Genomic DNA, 18,004 nt, shown 5'->3' on the forward strand with positions numbered 1-18,004 from the left:
CCACATCCAAATGTGACAGACCCCAGAGGTGTCCCCTGTGCCATGCCAGGCCCAGATCTGGTTCTGCCCTCTCCCATCCTGAGCAGATCAGCTTTGCTGCTCTTTAGCTGCAGAACTGCAGCCAGGATGAGCATCCAAGAAAAGACTATTGGCTATTTTTGGATTATGTCATTACAATTAGCCCACACCAGATTATGCAGCCTTTGAAAAAGATATTTAAAGCACCAGACTATTCTAATTTAACCCTATGTCTTATATAACAAATTAATAACTTCAGCTTTCACAAGGCTGGCTGAAAGCAACACCCTCAGCCCTCACCCCCTGCACTGCCTGGGTGGAGCTGTGACCACACCTCTGCTTCGCCCAACACATAGGAATTGTCACACACACAACGGGGACCAAGTGACAAGGACGTGGACAGACACATCACCACTGTCTTGTTCAGCTCAGACCCTGCTGTGAATTCTCTGCCCCACTTGGCCTCTCTGATTTTACATCCATTTAACACTGGGCACCAGGTCCAGTTGTTTTAACTGGAATACACCAGCTCAACCAAACTTTCACCTAACCTCCTACAAGAAGCCTTTGGCAATTCTACCCAGTTTAATTTAAAGTTTCCTATAGGAGGCTCTAAATTATTACTATTAATAATAAATAGTCTAAACTCGAATTCTCTGCCGAAAAATTCAAACTACACCCCATATCTGGAAGGTGAATGTGTGAGTAGGGAGAGAAAACATCTTCTTTTCAAAGATACTGTTCAGCATCAAAAGCTTTCTGTATGGGAGGAAAATTACTGAGTACTGCAAGACACAACACAAACAACTCACTTATTTGGGCAGAATGTGATTCAGGTAAAGGAAAACCGTATTTCAGGAAAGAAACCCCCCCACCCAGGCACACAGCAGACACAAGCCTCTGGGCAGCCTTTCCCCAAAGGCAGCCTCCCAGCCCCCTGTGCCCCGGAGCTGAGGTCAAAGACTGATGATCCTGACGTGTCTCTGATAATCTAACTAATCACAGCAGCCCGCTGCTTCCCAGGCTCCCTGCTCAGCTCCTCCTGCTCTGTGCCCATCATCACTTCCTCCCACCCTCCCAGGAACCTCCCTGCAGCTCCAGCACACCAGTCCCTGCCAGCAGCTCCCTGCCAAGGAGTGTCTGTCACTACTGCTCTTGGACAGGCACCTGAGAAGTCAGGAAGGGGGAAAAAAAGCATCCTGGTTGGAATTTTACATGTTGATTTAGCCGTTCTGAAGAAGATAGTGCTTCAAACAGGAGCTTCCAGGGCATTATGGACATTTTTGCTAAAAGCTGCAGCTCTATTTAGGCATAACAGGCCTCCTGTAACATCAATCCAACATGGCCTTGGTGACAGATGCTGCACATCACAACCATACACCATGTTCTGCTTAACAAAATCTGTACTGTTCAATTAGGGCCAATTTGTTTAACAAAAATTAATTCAGATTGACCCAGGCAGTATCTATCAGTCTGCAGCCACAGGGATACAATTCCACACTGCTGCATCCTTAATTGCTTCCATCTGAACAGTGCTGGGGATCCACAGCTTGGGGTAATGGGATGTTAGCATTTATTTCTCCACGCTGGTACAAAATGGACACGTTGGCCTTGGCAGAAGAGTGGAGGACAAGGCAGTGATGGGAATTCATCTGGGAAGCTTTTTACTTAAGGGAACAGAGAAGTATTATTACTAGGAATGCAACCTTTGGCTTTTTAAATATGAAACAGACAGTAAAGGTGCAAGTTATTTCAGTTCAGAGTTCTCCTAAACTCGGATATCATTTCTCCTGCTGTTTTCACACGTGGCTCTAATTCACAATCCTGAAAGCTGCCCTGTATTTTTAAAAACTGTTGTGTTCAGCAGCAACAAGCCATCTGCTCCCTTTTCTAACCAAGCAGGATGCCCTGAAGAGGTTTCTCTGGGAAGGCTCTGGAGAAAGGTAATCTCCTGGATTAACCAGCAGAGTGTTTAACCATCTGAGTGCCACAACACCCTCAGTCAGCTCTACCACAACAAGCAACTGCTTTCAGCACCACCTCGCTGAAAAGACTTAGATTAAACCTGGCAGGTAATTTATGGAAGTCAGCCTTAATGTTCTAAATACATCCATGGAAAACTCAACCTTAGAAACACTAACTTGCTTTTCAGCTTCCCAAAAGAATCCCATCAATTTTCATTAAATTGGTGATACCTTAATTTCTGCCAGGTCTGCTGACCCTTTTGAATGTTGTATTTAACTCATTAAAACGGCAAAGTGTTATTACAGCCAAAGGAAAAAAATATCAATAGTTCTCTGCCAGTTTAGGGAATTAAATACCCACAGAACATCCCAAAGAATGTCTGCACTGAAAAGGGTGACAGCAGATCTGGTGGCTAGAAGCAGGGAAGGAGGAATTAAACTCCATTTGATCTGCTGCAAGATGCTGCAAAGAATTTCAGTGGAAGTTGGGAGTGAGGGGGATAAATTTTTCCAAGAAAACATGCTGAGCTATGTGGCAGAACGGAGGGTGGAGGTTCTGACACTGCTCACACAGACAGCAGGTGATTGGGACAACACTGAACCACCACTGTTGGATCTAGGAAGGGGCTACCTTGAAATAAAGGGATGGAAGGCTAATCCCATGGGCAATACCCACAACGTGTCAGTGTCATTAGTCTGTGGAAGCAGACTAACAGCAGGACTTCTCATCTCCCTCCAGGGCTGGAGCATTGAGTATTTATTCAAAAACAAACCTCTGGAAACTGTAACGCTCAACTATCACTTTTCCCATCCCCCCCTGTGTAAGTCACACAAGCACTGCTGTCCCTTGAATTTTCTTGCTGGAGGAAAGAGTGCTCTGGGAAGGGCAGCTCCACTGATCAAAATCAAAAGGGGACCAGGAACACCAAACAATATTATCTTTAAAGATATTATTACAGAAGAATGCTGGGGCACAATCTCCAGAATTCTAAATTTCTCAATGCCTGTATACTTACCAGTTTAAGTTCCTAAAAATCAAATAAAATAATAAAATCATTCCCTGAATGCCCATGCCAAGACACAGACCTGTACACAGGTGCTGTGTACACAGCATCACAGTGAACTGTCTACACACAGTGTGGGCAATCTGGTTGGAAACAGCTGTTCCAGAAAGTGAAATCCCACTGTAAAGGAGAAAATCCACCTCCTCCTGACACAGTGAATGATACCCACTAGACACAGGATAATGGGAGGTTATTAACTTTAATGGATATTGTTTGCAAAGGAGTTTGGTTAAAACCAGTGCACAACATCCTCCCAGTCTTCCAAAATATCACCAGTAAACACAGAATGGAGGAATCCCCAAAAGGGAAAATAATAACCAGAAGGAATGACCCACACAGACTCAGAGAAGTGCTGGGAGTGCTGACAGGAGGAGGTTGCTGCTGTCCCACCTCAGCCCAACCCTGCACAAGTCTGTAACACAAATCATCAGGAATGCTGTCAAGCCTTCTACAATTACAGCCTTAAGAGCATATTAAAAGATGATTAGAGAATCCAGCTTGGAAATTATGTTTTTCCAGCGCTTACAAAAATAATGTCTAATTAATACTTTATTATACGACGTTAGGAAGCACTCGAGTATTTTAGGAAAGATTTGGATTCCACAAAGCATTGCTGCTAAGTGGTAAAATCTAATGTTGGTTAAAGCTATGATTCCAGCTTTGCAAAGATTCTCACTGCAGAAAATTAACCACAGGTGTAAATCTAAAACTGAATTATTCTATCCCAACCAGTATTTATCAGTAAGAGTCTAAATAAAAACAGCAAGCCTGAAAGCACTTCAGTAAATATTGATTTGTCACAGAAAGGAATAAGCACCACTGGCCTCCACATCCTGTCCATCTGTCTCAGAGTCACTTAGAGTTGTCCTCACAATCTGGTATTTTTCAAGCGAGAAAAAAAACAAAACATTTTTAAAGGGGAGACAGGAGAAGCATACACAACATTGTGTTACCACAGAAAATTAGCAGTGTTTTAGCCTCGTCTCCCTGAGGTAGTATGAGATTTTTATAGAAAACTTTGTTTCCTCAGCAGTATTTGAGAAGCTACAAGAAATAAAAAACCCAGAACTCACCTTAGAATATTCGAAGTAGGCACCAGGTAAGTGATAACAACCTTCACACACTTCTAAAACTGATTCTCCTAAAGACAAAACAAAAGCAAGTTAGTTGTTCACCAATTCTGAAGTTGAGGATTCATTGATAAATTATCATCCCACTACTGGGCACTAAAAACACAGACGTATTTTATAAATACTTGTACCACAAGTATATATTAAGTCTCCACAATGTAAATACTTGTCTTTAGAATTGATCAACTGTCAAAATAAATGACATTTAAAAACACAGAGTCAAGACCTCTATGGCTTGAACCAGAGCTGCAGTCTCTTTCCCCCAACTTTCATCATGGGAAAGACACACACCTACCCAGTTGCATGGAAATTCTAATAATCATTATCTGTTTAAGACTTTGGACTTTTTCAACGTCGGCCTTTGTGAATACAAGTACTGAGAACATGAGAAGCGTGTTTTTCAAGTCTTGGTAATCTCTTGTGCTGTTAGAGAGAGACTGTAAAGCAGCTTAGCCAACACAGGAGACCCCAAGGTCTGGCACTGGGGCAGCAGGCACAGCCTGCTCTGGGGAGCACCACCAGCTCCTCTGGCCAGGACAGATTTCCATCAAGGAAACCATGGTGTCATCCAATTCACATTCCCTCATCCTGAAGCAGATCAGCCAAAGGAGAAAAACCAGTCTTATTTTGGTGTACAAGGAGGGAGAGAACCTGAGATGACCCAGAAGCACACACCTGGGTCTTTCAGCAGTCAAGGCTCCAGATCAGCCATCACACGGAAATAACAGAGCAAAGGGGCAAGAGCAGCCTAAGAAATGCTACACAGTGCTATGGAAAATATCAGGGAAAATCACTGCAACAGATTAAAATACCTTTCTGATGAAGCAGGTACAGGACACATCTAACCCACATTACCAATCACAAAGTTACTGATGCATTAGATGACTGAACAATAAACCTCGTGAGCAGAACTTCAGAGCAGCTTTTACCTGGCAAGTCATCACTTAATTGTCATACAAACCCTTTCAACAGCTTTCAGAGAACAAGCTCTGAATGCACTTGAGAAATAAACTCCCCATTGAATTTATAATTAGGCCTTTCATGGGCTGGAAGGTTCCAGCATGGCAAACAGAGATTGTTGGGAATACACCCAGGCAGCTGCTGGCATTGCTGCCCACAGCAGTTGCTTGGTGCCATCTGTAAGAAGCTGCTTGATCCAGAAACACATCCCTAAGTGGGTATGAATGAACCAACCAACAACTCAATAATCAGCTTATTGTTAATGGATCTGTTTAGCTCCTTTGATAGGAACCAGCAAAGGACTTTTCCTGAATAATGAAAGGCAGGAAGTTAAACTTTCCCACTCAGAGTCTGTGCAATACTAGAGGGTGGACTAACTCCCCAGGGAAAAATGTCCTATTTTGTGAAGCTATAGAAGCTCCCAGGTTCTCTGACCACAGCTTTCTCCATTAAAAAGTAATCCACAAGAACAGTCTTCATTTACAGAAAGCTGCAGATTGTTAATGGTGTTGGCAACCAGAACTGTGGCTTCCAACACAGATGAAGACCACCTCTAATTGTGCCATTGATTCTGTTTCAGACAGCAAGCCCAGATCCAAGTATGTTGACAGTCAAACTATGTTCAATTTATAGAAATAACATGAGTAGAATAGGAGAAAAAAGTGAAGCCCAAATGTAATTTGGAAACAAATGTACTTTGAAAAAATGAGCTATCCTGCTAAGGTCAGAATTGGGCAGATAATGATGTAAATGTAATACAATGATATGTGGATAGAAAGCTCAAATACAGGATCCTGGCCAGGGCCTCAACAAAACTCCATCAGCAGAAAAGTTTGTGTATATATATATATATATATATATATATATAATAACCAGCCATGTAGAGACTCAAAATGTACAGGGAAGCTGTGTCTTGATCTAGATGCAAGCAGCAATATTTCCTTCAGTCTCACAGCTATGCCAATACCAAGTTTCATTAAGAGCAGGCAGCCTGATTTACAGCTGAAAATAACCAAACAAGACAAAAATAAATTCCCAAGGAAACTGCTTCTTGTAAAAATCAAAGTATAGGAGAAACCCATGCCAGCTACTTCACATCCTCCCTTCCCAGTGCATCCTCCCTGCCATCACTGAGCCAGCCCAGCACCTCCCGGGGTTTGCTCCTTCAGTTTCTGTTGCAACTGGCAATTCCAATTTAGTGACTCAGGAATGTTTTGATCTCCCCATCCAATCTCATTATTCAGCAGGCCAGATCCACTGACCCAGAGCTCTACATAATACCCTGCTTGTAATTACTCGTAAATATCCCCCCTCCTTATTACATGATATTCACAATCCAAACAAAAGCAGATAAGATGAAAGGACAGACGCTGGAAAAGGAACAGGAGCGTTCAAAATCCACATCAGTGCACGACACCCACTTCAACAACACACATGAGAAAGAAGGAAGTCTGGGGAGAGGAATATATATATATAACTGCTTAAGAATCAGAAAATACAGAAATGAGTATGAAAATTAGAAGAAAAAAGATTAAAGAATGATAAAGATAAAAACAAGCAAAGCTACACGAATGCAAACTGAATTCAGCAACGCATTAAAACTGTGGTACATTTTGTAACACAAAGGAAGAAATTCGCTTGGGGAGGCTGTGTGCTCTTGCAACCATTTTGCTCATAGCAAAACCAGCTCTTCCAGCCTTATTCCTCCTGCACATTTGAATTTATGTCCTGTTGTATCTTCCCTATATACTGGAACCCTAAATACGCACCCTTTCCTCCTCTAACCAAGACACAGATACCCCCTTTTCCTTGCAGAAATCAGACATTTTCTCAGCTCTACTGGACAAAATGTATATGTGTTTCTTGAAAACTCGAACCTCTGCTGAGAGATGCAGCAGAACCCTTTTTATTGAATAATTCTACTGACAGAATTGTCCTCATCCTGCTCCATATGTTGTTACCAGAAAGAGGGAATTATCTTCAGCATATATTGCTTCATAATCCATCTCCACCATGTACAGGAGCTGTATCATGGTTAGCAAATATTTAAAGAAATAAGGCTGCAATTAAGGCAAATAAAGTAAATCAACACACAAAACAGAAACTCCCAAGTCTATTTTCACACCCTTTCTTGCTTACATGACTTGCAAAATGAATCATTACTGGAAAAACAATGTGAAAAGGCTGAAGAGAAAGCAATCTGGCAAACAAGTGCCTGCAGAAGACCACCACTATTTTAAAGCACTCTTCTTTGCCCTGTAGCTCTCTTGAAATGAAGATTTTTAACTTATTAATTGGAGCACTAACATTTCCTATTTCATTAAAGCATCCAAGAGTGTCTTTTGGCATTGCTTATATTTTTATATCACAGCACAAAAGCCCTTCAGCTGAATTTTGCTATTCAGTTTGTGACCTTTTGATAAAGATCATGTGAGAGATCTCATATCCATAAAAACATTCTGTTTTAACATATAAGTCCTGATGGAAAGCTGAGTATCCAGGGAATTAAAGTAAATGCATACATCTCCCAGAAAAAAAGATCTTTACTGTTCTCAAATCCACCTGCCTTGGGAAGAGAGGACATGTCTCCTACACTGAAAGACTGTGACACTAAAAACTTCATTAAATTCTCTTGAGTTCTTTTAAAAAAATAGAAACACATAGCTTTTAAATAACTGAAATCTGGAACAATACCATTTTTCTGCTAAATTCAAATCTGAACTGACATAACATCCACCACAGCTGACTGCAAGAGAGCTTACACTGAAACTTGTGATAAACTTAACTACAGCGACACAATGTTGTTTCTCTAATGAGCTTAGCAGATTAAAATGTAACCATTTAAGTCTGATTGACCAACCTGTTATAAAGACTTGTGACCTTGTATCCTACAGTAAGACTCAAACCTACTAAAGAAGGTTTTCCATATTAGGGGAGAAAATATGAAGTATTAGATTTGCATTTTCTATCCTCTCTCCTCAATTAAAATAATTACTCTAAAAACCTGAGGTGGGGGAGAGGTTAGTGGATTCCCTGCTTAGGATTTCATAGCTCCTATTTAATCTTTCAGCAATATTGAATTATTGTTTATCATCACAGTACTTTATGTGCAGAGTGCAAGCATCACAAACTGCACATGGCTATAAAAAACCCACATCTGCTTACTCAGTTATTTAAAAACCTCTGAAAAATCAGTAGCTCTCTTTGCTTTGTTCATTATTACTCTTAATTTTTCTTCCCTATAAATAGTGTTTGAATCACTGTGACTACTCACTGCAAGTTCACTAGAACAAATTAGCCAACCCACAACATTCCCTGCTGTGGGTGGAGTGATGCTGATGCCACTTCTGAAGAAGAAGAAATATACCTTAAACTTCTTCAAAGACATAAAGCTCCATTTCTGCTAAGTGGGTTGTATAAACTACATCAATTTAAAAAAGCATCATATTGTTAATGACTATATCAATATAGCCTAACCCTTAAAAAATAAAAGAACTCTTGGAACAGATGTGTCTACTTATATAAAAATGAGATTTATGCTATTATGTCACACCTAATGTAGGTAAGACAGCTAAAGGCTTTTAAATAGGAATAAAAGAAAAAAAGAAGTCTAAAAACAAGTCTATTGTCTTGTGTAAGAAAAGGTTAAGAAAATCACATCAGTTGTCAAAACATGAATCCCTTGACAGACTGTTACAAAAACAGAATTTAAGGAGACAACGTTGATCCAAGTAGCCCCTTCTTACAGCACATGTTTTTGCCTGGTCAAAAAGAAGGAACAAAGTAGGTTACAAAGTACAGCAAAAAAGCCAAATAAGCAGTTTGAGACACAAAAGGAACACATCTTTCAAATTACAACTTGGTTGGCAAAGGGCAAGAAAAAGATTTATCCGAAATTAGCTTGGAAGGGCAGGGGAAGGTGGTTCCTCTGAGCTCATTGACAGCAGTAGGAGGTGGAGGGGAAAAAAGTTCATTCCTATCTTCTTTTCCTATCAATTGTGAGGCAGATGAAAAGGTAAATGAGGGTCTTCCCATACACACAATTTAAATAATGTAAAAGTATGGCCTTACAAACTGCAAAACATATAGCAAAATTATTTTACACCTAATTTGGTGTTAGAATTGCTTTGTCGTCAAATAAATGCTATAAACACTCTTGGCAGTTTCAATCATGAGCAGTTTTTGTTAAAGACTTTGAAATGAAGACTTTATTTTAATGATTAAAAAAAGCAAAAAGGAAGACCATTTTGTAGCAACAAAAGCAATACTTGTGTCTTCACCTTCATCTGAAATTATACACCCTGGTGCTTCCCTTTTGAGAAACTTCTCCTAATTTCAGATTACTAACTTCTGCTCTTTGATGGTTGTCTTCCACCAAATACACAAATCTTCCCCTTAAAAAGTTATGAATAAAAAGGCAAAATAAGCAGAATTGAACAGCAGAGCTTACAAAGAATTTGTATTTTCCAGAAACAACCACCCAGACAGCTCAGGAACAGAAAAGCCAAAATGCCTTTATATGATTACCAGGAACCCAATGTCACTGCCTCTGTCAGAGCCTATTTCACAGGATATTAGGTTTTATTCTAAAAATTAAGCTGATTTATTTAATAATACAGCCAGAAAGTAAACTTCCTCCTCTCCCATTTACTTTTACCTCTTGTATCCAATCAGGTCCTCCAGCCTAAGATGAGGAATAATTATTCAAGCAGCACATGTATCCCCTCAGTTAAGTTCCAAAGATTATTTCTTCTGCAAAGTTAAAAAATTAAGTGTATCTAAAGGATCTCTCTTCTCCTAATTGCTCAACTGGATTTCCCCAGTTTTTGTGGAGGATGGGGAGGAGACTATTTGATAATTTCACTTCCCCACAGAAACTGAGCAACTGGTGGTGTAAAATATATTTTAGGCTTTAAAAACAACCCAAAAAACCCAAATAAAAACAAAATCAATAAAACATCACCAGGAGCAAGGGGTGTTCTGATTAGATGTAGAGCACAGGCTGTAGGTAAAACCCCTGTGACCACAAACCCAAACAAACCAATACCCCCAGAGACTAACTCCAGGATACAGATATATATATATATATAGATATAGATATATATATATAGATATATATATATGTCATTCTTCACTTCATGCCACAGATTTCTCCCCTTTGGGTGCTGTCAGGTGTTACAGAAAAGGGTCTAAAAGCCACAGTGAGATGTTTCATACCTACCCCATTCAAATCCCCAGCACGTGGACATTCAGAAGCATTAAAGGAGTTAAAACAACAGAATTCCACAATAAAATCTGAACTGACCAGCACAGCTTGTATTACTCAAAACTTCTCCTTGTTGTTTTGGCAGGAAATATAACTAAGTCCCTTTTGAACTTATTTGCCTTCACTGCAAATATTTCTGTTTCTTCTCAGGTGAATTAAACCAGAGCCCATGTCCAGGGGCAAATACACAGTAAATCACAGGAGAAAGCACCTTGGGGTAGAGAACACATTTATTCCCTAGTGATCCCAAATTCATCCCTATGAATACAATGCTAATGTCACAATATTCTTATAATATCCCCAATACACCCCCTGCATGTTGGGAGTCAGTTCTTTCAGCTACAAATACCAAAACAAATCACAGGGCTGGATTAAAAACAGCTTTAATTTCAACTGGCATTCTCTTACAGGACACAAACTCTTTGGTATTTTCTAACCATACAGTGTGGTTTCACCAACAAAAAGATTTATTTTATACTACTCCCCCACAAACCATAACGATATTTATTTCCCCTGTTCTCTCATTCTGCATACATTTAATCTGCAGACTGCCTGATGAAGGATGTCCTCAGCTCCACCACTCAGTCTAGCAACAGTATTTCATGGCTGCTTAAAAAGAAAAAAAAAAAAAAAGGCAGTCCGTAATTTAGAAATAATAAGGCAACAAAGAATGCATTTGTCCTAATGATTTCCCCACTAACTCACTGGTGATTTAATAAGAAAAGACACAGCTGGAATTTCAGACCATAGACTTAGCTTGAAAACCTGACACTTCAGGAAAAACCATGTTCAGCCTTTATTTGTAACTGAGTTTTCTAACACTGTAATTGAGTAAGAATTAGAACACATATAGATTTTCTACACTAGGTTTTCAGACAGGAGTCACATTTTCAGAGGGCTTAGAACCAAAAGGCCACTATTATACTGGGACATAATTTAATCACTGCCATTCCCAAGGCCTTTCAGTTTCTGCACAAAGTATGGACTTATCACATTTAGTCTTTTTTCCACCTAAATAACTGATAATAAAGTCAGAAAACCTTATGCATAATTTTTGACTTATGTTTTAATTCCTCCCTCTGATTTTCACTAACACTGGAGCATGACAGATATCTCTTCACTCTGCCTGTATCCCTGATGTGATGTCATCAGTGCAATGTTAAACCAGGGTCATTCCTACATGTATTCCCCAAACCAAGGATATGTCCTCCTGGAGATCCTTAACAGGAACAAAATTAGTTGTAGAACAGCACCTTTCCTCATTTAGGGTTATTTAAAAGTCATATTTTACATATCTACACATTTAAACAGCCTCGAAACAGCAAGAAGAATGGAAGTCATCACAGATCCTTTTTAACAGCAAGAGGGACTCCCTGACCTTTATATGAAAAACATAAAAAAAACCACCAAAAAACCAAGTCACAGGAAGAAATGTGGTTTTAAGATAAACTGCAGGAAACCAGGGTAAGGAGTTGTGCATTACAGGACAACCATAGGAAATGCTGGGTTTTCATCATCCAGGATGTTGCATCCAAGGTATATTCCATGCCAGGCCAAATAATAAATTCATGTTGGCTACTGGCCCTGTTATCCAAAGCACTCAGGGAAATACTAAGGTAGGCTTGGGAAATTACCCTGTGCACCTTCCAAACACTTTCTGATTAATTCTGACTGCCTGGTTTTCCTAAGTCAATTGTGAAGAGCCAATGCTGTGCCAATTTAAAAAGTGCAACAAGAATTAAGTGAGCAAGTGTGGAAATCAGGAACTTTGTAGGAAAATAAAAAGTGAGACGTTTATTAATGTAAATAAGTATCTTCACTAATTACTGTCCAGACAAAAATATTTCTATTGAACATACATTTATTCTGCTCTGTGATAAAAATGGTCGACTCCAAGCAAGAATGTGATTTCCCAGCATTACCATTACAGCCTTCAGAAGGACTGAGTGACCAGTGATTTGTCAAACCAAATGATAAAATAAGTTTTCTAAAGAAAAGCCATGCTTCAGACCCTAGCTTTCCTTCACCACTCAGACCAGAAGAACTCCAAGACACACCAAAGAATTGTGCACATGGAGAAAGCAGGGTCCCTGTGAGACAGAGCTCGTTAGGCAGCACACGGAAAATATTCCTCAAGTTCTCAAAGAACAGCAACTCAGAATGGACCTGGAACTTAAATCTATTCAGTGCTCTGAACAGTAACTGAATTTGGCTTTCAAATTCAATTTAAAACAGGAATATTTCTGGTAATAGCTTCCCAGAAACAGGTCACCTCAGATTTCAGTGGACTTCACGGTCCCTTCTCTCCTCAAGAACAGCAAGTGAGGAGATGTCAGTGGGTGCTGGGAAGAGTGTAGGATCCAGGACCTCCATCCAAAGACCCACCAACCACTCCAAACCTCTTCCCCATCCCACAGTACCCACGAAGGACCCCTGCCCAAAATGCCACATAGATCAAGTCAGGTGAGGTGTATCAGATGGTTCCAATATATGAAAGCTGACATCAGTCTGACCTGGAACTGCATTGGGATAACCCCAGTCCCTGGTGGATGTGGACTACAGCACATCTTAACAAAAGCACATGAACACTTATTAATTTTATTCCCCTTCTACCTGCTTTTATCACAATGTCACATGTCTCCCAAAGGCAGACTGCAGTCCTGAACAGGATCTGAACAGGATCTTACACATCCCATTTTGTTTGCTCATACCCCTTCCTGTAATTCTAACTATCAGAAGCAAGAGCACCAGCTTCCATGAGGACCTTTGAACTACAGAGAAGAAAAATTAAGACATTACTTAAAATATTTTTAACAACAATCTCTTAGTTGCTTACCCTCAGGAAACAACCTGAAATTACAAATATCTCATTTGATGGGGCCTAGCCTTGGTAGAAGGAATTTCCTGCACCTGGCACATTCAAGATTACAGCAGACATTACCACTAGAAACTGCCCACAACATCTGGAGTTTGAATCCCAAGTCCCCCTCCTCTCTACAAGCAGCTTCAAGCCTAATTATGTGTTTCCTGCAAATGTCCCTAAATCCTCAAGATATGAGAAGCAGATTCATAACGAAAATTCTCTGACAACTGACCCAGGCAAAGGCCTACATAAATAAAACTGCACAGCAACAGAAAAAACTGCTAAGATATAAAATAAGTAATGGCAGATGGAATGAAAAAGAATATTTTCATTTGAAGTACAGCCAAGAAATTAGAGACATAAGAGGGGAAATGCAAAGAGAAGACCTCTGTGAGTTTCTGTTTTTTGGAACTCCGTAATAGGTCACTGTAATGACATCAGAGAACTCTGGGCTTCTCCTTTCCCCACTGCAAAACACGAGCAATCCAGAGGTTCTGTACATTCACTTTTTCTACAGATTGTTCCTTAAAAGTCGCCAAGGTGCCAGAATCCCTGACACTAAACACAACTTTAGTAAAGACTCAGATGAAAGCAAGGAAGGACTGAAGTGCCCTGTGACCAAAGCAGAAGCAGGATGGTGTAAGTGCTCCTAGAGCAAGCTGTTAAAAACAGTTCCTGACAGATATATAAACAAAAATTCTCAGAGGGAAGAGGAAGCCCCAAAGGCAGGAGGGGAAAATGTGGGGTGCTGGTGGATCCCTGGTTTGTGCTTTTCTGTCACTGGTCTTAGATACTGCCTGTGATTGCAACCAGATCCACTGAACTGTCTACTTGCACCACTGATTGGTCAGAAGCATCATCACAAAAACACCACTTAATGAACATAGACTTATGTCACAAAACAGAAAAAAAAGGTTCCTTAGTGATGCTTTGGTAACAGGTAACCAAATGCCACCAGGATTTTTTTTTTCTTGCTCAACCATTCACCCAACAAAGTTTAGATGATGGCACTGAAGTATATTAAAAAGAAAAACAAATAAAGAGCCCTAATCTTTCATTGAGAAACTCTATTCTCATTTTCAAAACTCTTGAGCAGATTATGAAAGAGAAGACAGCAGCTGCTAATTTAACTTGGGCCTAGAGGACTCATTCTGTTTGCACCCCTGTGCACCACAAACCTTCAATTTTCTCCTTTCAATACTTGCACAAGAAGATGAGAAACTTGCAACCAGAGGAAAAAGGCACTTACAATTTTAGAGAATTTGGCACTACAACACACTGGTGCTGAAAACACTTCATCATTAAAGAAAGAGGCAGAAAACGGCTTTTAAAAGGCACATTTCAGTGCAATGCAGATACAAGATAAGTGGGATTAGGAGGAGTTACCAGGACATAAGAAATTTTAACATATGCTAAAACAATCTTATGTTCTCCCAATAAAAAAACCAATGTATCACCAATGCATTAAAACCTCCACAATTAATGCCACTAATTAGAATTAACTATTGTATGCAGAAAAAAATGGTAACCCTTTTTATTGGCTACCATCACTTCATTAAAAACATTTAAGCAATCTTTTGAGGCACTTTCTGGAACACAGGTCTTTCTATCAGTTTGCAGGGCCTGAAATAGGAAGCAAAGTGCCTCTGAAGGTAAAATATGCACTTTGCAACAACTGTGCTTTGTATGTTCTTATTGATTAAGACAATATTTCAATTGAGCTTTTTAGGAAATCCTAAGATATCACAACATTCAAACTCCTTTCTTTCAAGACTGAAAGCAGCAACTGGTTAACCAACCACCATCACCATGGAGCACCAGTACTGCTTAATTCAAACGACTTCAATTATCAGAGCACATGGAAAACAACTTCTTCAGGTTAAAAGAAACAGCTCAATCCTTCACTTTGGTCCTGGATATTGGTGATGCTCCTCATTCCTCCCTCTGGATTCTGCCATGACCCAATTGTCCCAAGGCCCAGGTGACAGGGGACAGGCTCACTGCAGGATTCTGTGCCATCTGCTGAGAAGGTGGAGGTCACCTCACAGAACCCCAGCGATTGCCAATCCACACATTCCTGCTCCTGGAAAACATCCTTTTCCTCAGGCCAAGATCCTCATCTTCCCAGGCAGAGGCAAAGCCTAACAAAGAGAACTTGCACAGCTCAAGAGCAAACTGTGAGGGAAATCAGTTAATGTATTAAAACTACCTTAAATTAACCCCTGTTTGTGGTTTGACAGGAGAGCAGTGAAGTTGCCAGCAGATATTAGTTTGCATGCTCTGGGGAGGTACTGGGAGTGCTCAGTCTGGGTATAAGATCTGCAGAAAAGTTCTGGCAACCCATTTCCAGACATACTGAAAAAATATTTTGATCTGGTTAACATTAATGATACTTAAAAAAAGATTACAAACTGGCAAACTGATAAAAGAAGGAAATACGGCAAATATCAGAGGCCACTCACAGCACTGTTGTTCTAAGTCAAGTCATTCAATGGATAGACAGGGCTTGCTGAAGGCCCTTCCAGCCTTCAGTTGTGCCAGAGAGGATATTCTCACAACTGAGTTCATAAATTCAAAAAACAGAGTCAGAACAGGAACTTTTGTATCTAACCTAAAACATGATTTCGTAAGTAATCCAGTTAGGCTTCCATTCATACTCCCTTATCACACTGGTTAATACAGACAAAAATCCTTTTTTTGGAGGAAGCTCATAATGAAAGGAACTACAATGAGTAACAGCATCAGTGCTGACATCCACCACCCGCCAAACACACAACCTGTGAGAGCAAGGCTCATGCTGTGGGGCTCCTGGAATCCCAGACTGCTTTGGTTTGGAAGGGACTTTGCAGATCATTTAGTTCCACTCCCCTGCCATGGGTAGGGACACCTTCCAACGACACCAGGCTGCTCCAATCCAGCCTGGCCTCCAACACTGCAGGGATGGGGCAGTCACAGCTTCTCTGGGCAGGGGCCTCACCATCCTCAAAGGGAAGAATTCTTCCCTAGTATCCCAGTCTAACCCTGTCCTCTGTTAGTGAAGCCATTCTCCCTTGTCCTGTCACTCCAGGGGCTGAAGTCCCTTAGGTACTGGCAGAGGCTCTAAGGTCTCCCTGGAGCCTTCTCTTCTCTAGGCCGTACAACCCCAACTCTCTCAGCCTGTCTCCACAGCAGAGCTGCTCCTCATCTTCATGCCCTCCTTTGGACTCCCTCCAGCATGAAAGTTCTTAAGTCATACTCTGCTACTGTTCCATGTTTTCCAAAGTATGAGGATCCAAACTCCCTCACTGATTCCATGGATGCCTTCACACAGCTTGGTGAGTGTAATGAGAAGTTTGTCCACGCCACAGCTGCATTCCAAACCCTGTTCCCATCATCTGCTGCAGAACAAACCTCTGGCAGGCACCAAACATCCTGGGCAACTTCCCTGGTGCAGCCAGGTCAGTGATGGTGCCACCTCAGCCATAAACCAAATCAACTGCCTACAACCCACTGCAAACTGAGACAGGCTACCAACAGAGCAGAGATGGATCCCTGGGAGCTGGGAAAGACAGAAACAGTGTTTGTACTTGCTGGGAATAATCAACATGGGTTATGGTCTACACTAGGAGACAAAATGTGCTACAAAACATTACTTTTTTCAGGCACACACTGATAAAAGATGGTTAAATATAGCACACAGCCACCCTGGGGAGGGGAATCTTCCACTTGAGCCTCCAGCCTGCCATTTATCAATGCAACACATCCAAAATTTAGGAGGAATATGACCATGTTGCAGCATCTCCCCTTTCATTTAAACGCTGCAGACAATCCCGAAGATGAAATAAATGAGGGAGAGTGAGAAGTATTTATTTATGCTTACAAAAAGCTGTTTGGCTGAAAATCCCATCTCCAAAGCCCGAGTTCTCCACAAAGCAGATTCTGCACTGCCAGCAACATGACGAATTTCTCCAAAGCCCTTAGAGCATGGCAAGAAAACCACAGGAAGCTGCTCAATAAAAATAAACTTCTTTTCATCTTACATTCTATATATTAATGACAATTTCTCTTCCAGCTTCTGTTTCCCTTCTTTTCTCCCTCCCAGGGCATAGCATACTTGATTTATTAGAGCTAATTCATTAAAGCAAATGAATTTGGCATCTATTTCTCAGGATGCCTTAGTCAGATTAAAATCCTATCATATTCTATCAAAAAAAACCCCAAAAATGCAAACACTGATCCTAAGCAACCTGAAACCAACAGATGCCTGAGAAGCTGAAAATGCCTCTAATGAAATTGCAGTCAAAAGAATAAATTCCACTTCAAGGAGGCTGCTAAAATTCAAGAATTTAAATAGGTCCAATCCTGACGCATTTCCAAAGGAAATCCTTGCAGCTCTGCATACTTTGGAGAGCTTAATTTACCCAGAGAAATGGGTGAACCACCACTGCTCAGCCACTGGGTGACTGCGGCCTGCAAGTTTTTGCTTCAAAAGCAGCAAACTAACACAGTATTTAAGCACTCACACCGCATTTCCCTTTCCTGATGATAAGCTGGCAAGAGGTAAAGATAAGCAGAGAGAATTAGATTATTTCACACCGGTCTGAGATGATGTACCAAATTTACACCCTTTTTTTTTTTCAGCCTTACCGCAGCACAGACAGCTCAACAGCAGTGTCTCACAGTGCACAAAAATTAACACCTCAACAAAAACAAGCCTAGAAAAGATAAAACCCTTGGCTTTCCCTCTTATGTCAGACAGG

At 40.6% G+C, this 18,004-nt stretch overlaps 1 protein-coding gene across 2 annotated transcripts in view; it reads right to left on the bottom strand.

The window, feature by feature from the left end:
• The window catches only part of DNAJC5 (DnaJ heat shock protein family (Hsp40) member C5), a 30,832-nt gene that overhangs the window by 12,011 nt on the left and 817 nt on the right, over positions 1-18,004 (bottom strand). The window contains exons 1-2 of one of the 2 annotated variants that reach the window (XM_088174829.1): positions 17,125-17,692; positions 4,120-4,187 (exon numbers count right to left, since the gene is read on the bottom strand). The gene's annotated coding sequence lies outside the window, so the exon portion shown is untranslated. Of the gene's footprint in view, positions 1-4,119; positions 4,188-17,124; positions 17,693-18,004 lie in introns of those variants that run through there. The other variant, XM_014873850.2, reaches the window with a different exon arrangement.

The sequence above is a fragment of the Sturnus vulgaris genome, chromosome 17 (genome assembly GCF_052056855.1).
Source record: "Sturnus vulgaris isolate bStuVul1 chromosome 17, bStuVul1.hap1, whole genome shotgun sequence".
Taxonomy (NCBI): domain Eukaryota; kingdom Metazoa; phylum Chordata; class Aves; order Passeriformes; family Sturnidae; genus Sturnus; species Sturnus vulgaris.